At 42.0% G+C, this 8,036-nt stretch overlaps 1 protein-coding gene across 1 annotated transcript in view; it reads left to right on the top strand.

Moving 5' to 3' along the window:
- Positions 1–7,124: 7,124 nt before the first annotated feature.
- Positions 7,125–8,036, top strand: part of ZNF777 (zinc finger protein 777) — a 28,808-nt gene continuing 27,896 nt past the window's right edge. The window contains 1 exon segment of the mRNA XM_021716515.1: positions 7,125–7,691. The gene's annotated coding sequence lies outside the window, so the exon portion shown is untranslated.

Below are 8,036 nucleotides of genomic sequence, written 5' to 3' on the forward strand. Positions count from 1 at the left end.
ATGGAGATAAAAACTGACACCTCTACATGAAGCCCCTTGAAGTCCTCATCTTCAGGAAATACATGGTTCAGAAAAAATGCATCCCATCACCAGAAGATAATGTGTTAGTTAGATTCTCTGGGAGGCAGATGCTGAAACACAGTTTGAAGTACAAGAGGTTCACTGGGGAATAATGCCTGTGGAAGACAGAAGGAGGAAGCAGGATTTTGCAGGCAAGTCTAAGGCCACAAGGCAAGTTTAATACCTGTGGAAGGAATGAGGCAAGGAAGCAGCATGCAGACCTGACAAAGTTTCAGCTCGTCTGACAAGCAAATATTGCTTATTAGAGGAGTCCTGTGTTGGACAAAGATGACTGAGACACCATCTACTCAGTCATTGGCTGGGGCTGCCCAAGAAGAGCATGAAAACTGAGGCATTTCCTGTAGCTGAATGGGTAATGGTTCAGTTATTATTTTAATGGCAAGTTCTTGAATGGAGATGTGAACAGCATAGCTCCATGGCTGCCGCAGATGACAGAAGGCATATCTATCTCAGGCTGGGTTCTGGGCAGTGGTAGTGGAGTAGGCAATATCTTCCTTGAGAATTCAAAACCGCAGCTAGTACCTCACACTGGTTTGGGATTCAAATTTACATTATCCACAGGGCTGATAAATTGACATAAAAACTGAATCTAGCCCAATGATAGCACTTGAGGTTTCTGGCCGAAAGAAACTCAGAAACAGGAGGAACTATCCCACAATTCAGACCACAAGCCCTACTCGATGTAAGCTCACAATGACACATTGCAAAACCCACAAGGAAACAATCCACCATTAGTGAGAACACAACTAGCAGAATTAAAACCCAAGAACTTGAACTTATGTGCAGATAATCTAGAAATATAACATGGGTATTTTTATAATGTATAAAATGAATAGAAGGCAGAAAACAGAAGAAGCAGCATGGAAAGAGTATAGTAAATAGAAATCGCCTCAGGAAAAAAATCAAGGTATTATGAAAAAAAAGTAACATTTGAAAAAGAAACAGAATTTCCAGAAATAACAGATAGGATCATTGAAATTTTTTAAATGGACTGGTTAAACAGCAGAAGTAGATACAACAGAAAAGAACTAGTTAAATCAAAGATAGAAAAGTACCCCAATTGGGCTGGGCATGGTGGCTCATGCCTGTAATTCCAGCACTTTGAGAGGCCAAGGCAGGAGGATTGCTTGAGCCTGGAAGTTTGGGGCAAGTCTGGATAGCAAGACCGCATTTCTACAAAAAAAAAAAAAAAATTGGCCAGGCATGATGGTATGCACCTATAGTGCCAGCGACATTGGAGGCTGGGTGAAGGTTTGCTTGAGCCCAGGAGGTTGAGGCTGTGGTAAGCCATGATCGTGCCACTGTATTCTAGCTTGGGCAGCAGAGTGAGACACACACACACACACACACACACACACACACACATGCGTGAAAAAAGTACCCAAAATGAAGGACAGAGAAAATGATGGACAGAACATGATATTAACATGTTAAGAACATAGGTTGGGAATATTTACCATACATCTATCTAATCAGATGCACCCATCTAGAAAGAGATCATTAGTAAACAAGAAGAAAAATATTTTTTAAATAATGGCTAACAATTTTCAAGAAATGATGAAAGACATAAACTTAAGAGGCATGGTCCTGAGTAAGGTAAATAAAGGGAAAACCACACATAGAAATGTAAAACTATAGAACACCAAAAACAAAGAGGAAATCCTAAAAGCAACCAGAGGAAAAAACAGATTGACATCAAAGGAAAACTACTAGATTGACAGTAGACTCTTCAGTGATAAAAACAGAGGTCAGAAGACAGTGGACTAACACTTACCAAGTGATAAGGAAAAATAACTATGAACCTGGATTTTATACCCTGATGAACTATCACAAAGCAGCAAAACCAAATAAAGATATCTTTAGAAAATAAAAATAAGTATTCCATTCATAGATCCTCACTGAAAAAAGAAGAAGAAGAAAGAACAAACAAACTTGAACCCAATAGGAGAAGGATAGAAGAAGAGACAATATGGTGGGGGGGAATCAATAAATGTGAATAAATCTTAACAAGGATTGACTTTATAAAACATTAATAAAAGCAAAGTTGAGGGATACAAAAAATGGGAACTAAAATATTAGAGAACAATAATATGGAAGAAGGATGGAGCATGTCTTACATGAAAGCATTATTACTATCTTTTTCGGTTGGAGTCTCACTCTGTCACCTAGACTGGAATGCAGGGGCACACTTACAGCCACCACAGCCTTGACCTGCTGGGCTTAATGATCCTTCTGCCTCAATCTTCCAAGTAACTGGGACTGCAGGCATGGGCCACCATGCCCAGCTAATTTTTTGATTTATTGTAGAGATGAGGTCTTACCAAGTTGCTGGTCTTGAACCTCTGGGCTCAGGCAATCCTCTCACCTTAGCCTCCCAAAGTGCTGGGATTACAGGATTGAGCCACTGTGCCTAGTCTACATGAAAGCATTCTATGGTCCTTGTGATTTCAAGAGAAAGGGAGATACCAATTACATTTAGACTTAGTGATTCATACACACATGTTTAAAATGTTCATTAAAACCACTAAAAGAAGTAGAATGACTCGTAGCAGAGGGAGAAAATTTGAATAAAGAAATTTTGATTAATCTAATAGAAGGCAGAGAAAGGGGGAAGAAACAAAGAAAAGACCACAAAGTAAAATTATTTTTCAAACCCAAATATATCTATATTCACTATAAACATAAATTAAGCTCTCTAGTTGAAAAACAAATTGTCAGAAGAAAGAACAAAAATCCAGTTCTATGCTTTTACATTTTACAAGGAGTATTAATTATTTGGATCATAAACAAAACGGTTTTCTTTCCTTCCATGACTGCCCTGTAATTGTGCTGCATCAGCCCTTCTTTTCTCACCAGCTATCTGGTACCATATGACATCTTGTCGAAATTCTTATGCTATATTTTGTCTCTTTCTGTTATCAGAAAAATCTCATTCCAGTCTTATTCTGAATCATATTTGAACTTCAGTGTGAAACTCAATCCAGAGCTCCTTGTCCTCTTGACTCCAGTTTAGGCTGAATCTGCCCGGGGTTATTAGCAGCTTGGGGCAAAGAGAGAAAGCGGTCTGTTCTTCAAACCCTTCCTCCTCTCTTTCTTCTTCTGTCTTCTCACGCTTCCTTCACCCAGACTCTAGCCTGGCCCTTCACAAACCCTCACTTTTGGCTTTGAAAGTTCAAAAAGGAGATGGAGAAGAAAATGCTCACATCATTTGACAGAGAACCTTCATTCAGCTTGGTTCCACCTGTGACTGCTGGCATATGCCTTCTGGTGGTCTTCAGGTAAGTGGGGCAGTGCTTAGCTTCACTATGACTCCCTCGGACACTGAGAATCGTTCCCAGAGAGGGAGCTGTTGCCCTTAACTCTTTCTCAGAAACAGGGGCAGGCATCCCATCCTGTGCCTGAGTCCTCACCCCTCCCTAACCTCTATGCTCCTTTACAGGGAGTCAAGAAAGCTGCTCAGGTCTCAGATTGTACCATCAGGGTTTGAGAGGAACTTGTATGGGGAGGCGGTAGCCCCACCTTTTCCCTATGCTCTACACTGATGGGCTACTCCTTCAGAAATCTACACTAAAAACTGTTTCCATGCTCCGGTATGTCCACACACTTCAGGGAATACATGTCAAAGGCCTCTTCTTCCCTTCTTCCCCATAGTGGAAGAGGGAGACAGAAAGGGATCATGAGCCATTGTCCTGGACTCCACAAAAAACCAAGACTCTCTCACATGGAGGAAAGGGAAAGAATCGCCAAGAATCTCCCTCTCGAAGTCTTCTTTTTCTGTAGGGGAAGAGGGGAGGAAAGGAGAGGACTGTCAGTGGCTGGCCAGTCCTGAGGTGGTGCCTCCTGGTAAGCTCTGGTAAGTTAAGTGGCTGTCTCAACTCCTTCTGCCCACACGAAATTAAAATGTAGAGAACCTTACATCTTTTGTCCTCAACTCTGAGCCTTAGCCTCAATTCCCAGTCAAGGGCAAAATGATGTCTGCCATTTTGTCATGTGCTATTTAAAAGATGAAGAGAGAGACTCCTAAAACTTAAGAACACAAAATAGTTCAAAGTAAATAGTAAATAATTGGAAAGAAAAAGACATACCAGAAAACACTAACCAAAAGAAAGCTGAAGCATTAATGCAAAAAGCATTACTAGGATAAAAAGGGTCACAATATTATGAAAAAATTAATGTCCAATGTACCTGACACATGGCCTCAAAATACATAAAGCAACAAATGACAGAATTATGAGGCAAATATTTAAAAATCAAAGTGGGATATTTCTACATACCTCTCTGATAGAACAAAAATTAGTAAGGCTATAGAAACCTTGAAAAGCCTACTTAACTAGTTTTATCCAAACAATGAGAGATTTTGTTCTTTTTAAATATACATGGAATATTTACAAAAACAGACTGCAAAGTAAATCACAATAAATTCCAAGTAACAAATTTTAATCAGACCACTCTTTAAAATCACAATGCAGTAAAGTTACAAGTAAATCATAAAATGGCACACAAAAGTTTTTAAAAGACAATAACCATTTACTGAAGAAAGTACAAAACACTTTTTGCTCAGAATTTAAATACTGTTTTTGAAATAATTCCTATTGTGATACGAGTAAGTTCATAACAAAAATTTTCAGCTAGGTCTGGGCACAGTGTCTCATACCCATAATCCTAATGCTTTGGAAGGCCAAGATGACAGGATCACTTAAGACCAGGAGTTCAAGGCCAGGAGTTTGAGCAGTGAGCTATGATCCTGCACTCCAGCCTGGATGATAGAATGGGTCCCCATCTCTAAGTTTAAAAAAAAAAAATACAGCTGATTACAGAATATTTCATATTAATATGCAGATAAACAGTAATCTGGAAGGGGAAAATATATGGAGAATGCACAATTATAGAAATAAATTTGTATTAAACATGCCATTGTACGAAATGAAATATGTACTACTGAGAAATAGAAAAGATTTGAAGTACTGAAATATGCAACAGCATGACAATCTCGAAAACAGTGTGCTGACTGAAAGAAGCTAGAAACAGAAGAGTGTATATGTATAATTCCAGTTATATGAAAAAGGCAAAAATAAGGTAACTTACTGGCAGAACACAGATTAGGAAGGAACTAACAGATTAGGAGAAACTTCCTTCAGTGATGAGATGTTTTCTATATTAGTAGGGAGATGTGGATTACATAGGTGTTTGCATTAGTCAAAGGTAAACAAACTGTAAACTTGGTATCTGTGCACTATACTGTATATAAATATTATATTAGTAAAAATTATTTTAATGTTTGTGTAACACCATGAAAAATGTTAAGAGGTAGGCTGGAAAAAGATATTTGCCATCTGTACAACTAACAAGTTATCATATATCAGCATACAATGTATGCTAACAATCGTATAAAGGATCATGGGGATAACCTGTTGTACAGTTATTGCACTATATGTGAAGCGGAATAATTTATGTGAAGTAGGTTGTTCAAAATTAAAGATGTACATTGTAAAACTTAGGGCAACTATTTAAGATGAGGTGTACCGACTGGGCACAGTGGCTCACGCCTATAATCTCAGCACTTTGGGAGGACGAGGTGAAAGGATTGCCTGAGCCCACCGGTTCAAGAGCAGCCTGGACAATTTGGTGAGACCTCGTCTCTACAATAAATTTTTAAAAAGTAACTGGGCATGGTGGCGCATGCCTGTAGTTCCAGCTACTTGGAAGGCTGAGGTGGAAGGATCACCAGAGCCCAGCAGGTCAAGGCTGTGGTGGCCATGAGTGTGCCCCAGCCTGGGGGACAGAGTGAGAGGCCAACTCAAAAAAAAAAAAAAAAAATGAGGTGTACCTAGTAAGAGAATGGTGAAAATAGAAATTATCTTAAAATAGAATACTAATATAAAGATAAAATTACTTTTTAAAAAACCCAAAGCAGGCAAAACAAACAAAAAAACACTGAACACCTGGAACACAAAAAATAACTAGGAAGATACTTACACCTGAGGGCTGAGATTAAAAAAAGAAAATAGTAAGATAGTAGATTTAAATGCAATCACATTAGTAATTACATTAAATATTTGGTATTAGGATTAATATCCAGAATATATATTTTTAGAGAACACCTATAACCCAATAAGAAAAAGACCCTGTAACAGAAACATTGAGAAAGGATATAAAGAGGAAATTCACAGAGGAAGAAACCAAGTGTTTAGTAAATATGAAAAGATGCTCAATTTCCTTAATCGGGGAACTATAAATACAAATTAAAACAATAATCTACCTTTTCGTACCCATCATGTCAGCAAATGTTCTGAATCCATTAACAACAATATTTAGCAAGGAGGGGGAATCAGGAAATCATGTGTTGTCGGTGGGAGTGTAAGTGGGCACCTTCTCTTTGATGAGCAATTTGGGAAGCCTGAGAAAGATGAAGGTGCTCCTGTCACCCAGTATCCCATGGCTAGGTGTCTCTAGACACACTCCACCCATGCACAGTGAGATGTGTATACAGACGTTGCTGGCAGGTCATGGTAACGGAAGGTAAACTGGAGTTTATGTATTCCATGGAATACTATATAGTGGTTAAAATGAGTGAACCAGACATGCTTGTTCAAACATGACTCTATCTCAAAAACATAACGATCCATGATAAAAAGCAAGGTGCAACAGAATATGAACTGAATAATGTCATTCATATACAATTTTAGAATACCAAAACCTGTAGTATGCATTGTTGACGAATGCACACGTAGTAGGAAATGCATCAAGACATAGGTGAACGCGCTAACCTCTGGGAAGGGAGGGGACAGGATGTGGTGGCACTGGCCTAATCTCTATCCATAATTTTCCTTTTTCAAAGAGAGACCTGAGCTGCCAGCATATTGCGTCCTGCTGTGTTGCCTTCCAAGGCCAGCTCCACGCCTGACCCCGTGGGCTTCCATTAGGTGAACAAATGTATTCCGCCCCTCTCCCCACCTTCAGTTAGTTCCAGTTGGGTTTCCTGGCTAATAACCAGGACGCCTCCCTACACGTTCTTCTTTTTTCTCTTATTTCATTCGCGCAGGGTTTCAATAAACATGTGTTAAGCGGATCTGTCCAGGAAAGGGAGTCATCGACCCTAGGCGCCACCATTCCTTTTGGGACAGCTGCTGCGAAAGAGCATTCATACTGTGACTCAGGGTAAACAAGTCGCCCTCCACTCGGCCTCAGTTGTCTCCTGAATGACCCGTCTGGCCCCCTCCAGCCCCAGCACTCTATGATTCTAGGAATTCTGTCCTTTCATGTCGAAAACAACACTGGTATTTCACAAAAGCACCCAGCCCCCTGGCTACCCTTGGAAGCACAGCCCGCTTCCCTGGAACCCGGGCTGCACTGAGCTGGTCACATGAACTCCGGGCTTTCTGTGGTGTGACGGGTTTCTTAGATCCCTTTGTGAGCGCAGGTTTTGAAAGGGAACGACCCCGGGTTCTGGGTGTGAGAGGCGCAGGGGATCCGGCGGGAGGAACGCTGTCGGAGCCAATCAACCCGCCTCCAGACCCCAGCACGTCGCCTGGGCTGCGCGCTCCGGTTTCTCCCCCGCCCGCCCGCCTCCCGGCCTCGCCCGAGGGTGCCCGGGCAGGCGAGGACCCCAGGTGAGAGGCCGGGGGGCCCTGGCGGGTGGGAGGCCCCGGCGGTTCGGCCCGGGCGCCACGACGGGCTGGCCCGGGCTCAGGGCGTGTCCGTCGCCGCCTGGCTGCTCGCTCGACACTGTTCGCTCCTACCGGCTGTAGATGGAGCTGTCTGGGTTCCGGCAGCCTCCGACGAGCCTCGGAGTGTTTCTCTTTAAACGGCCTGAGAGGGACATGCCTCCCAGGATGCAGTTTGTATCAACATGGCAGCTGCGGTGCAGCTCCCCTGCTGAAGAGGCGCCGGGACGGCAGCGCAGCTCGCAGCCGGGGCCGGGGCCGGAGCCGGGGTCGCAGCCGCGGCCGCAGAGG

The sequence above is a fragment of the Carlito syrichta genome, unplaced genomic scaffold (genome assembly GCF_000164805.1).
Source record: "Carlito syrichta isolate Samal-C Ts95f unplaced genomic scaffold, Tarsius_syrichta-2.0.1 Scaffold308825, whole genome shotgun sequence".
NCBI classification, from domain to species: Eukaryota; Metazoa; Chordata; class Mammalia; order Primates; family Tarsiidae; genus Carlito; species Carlito syrichta.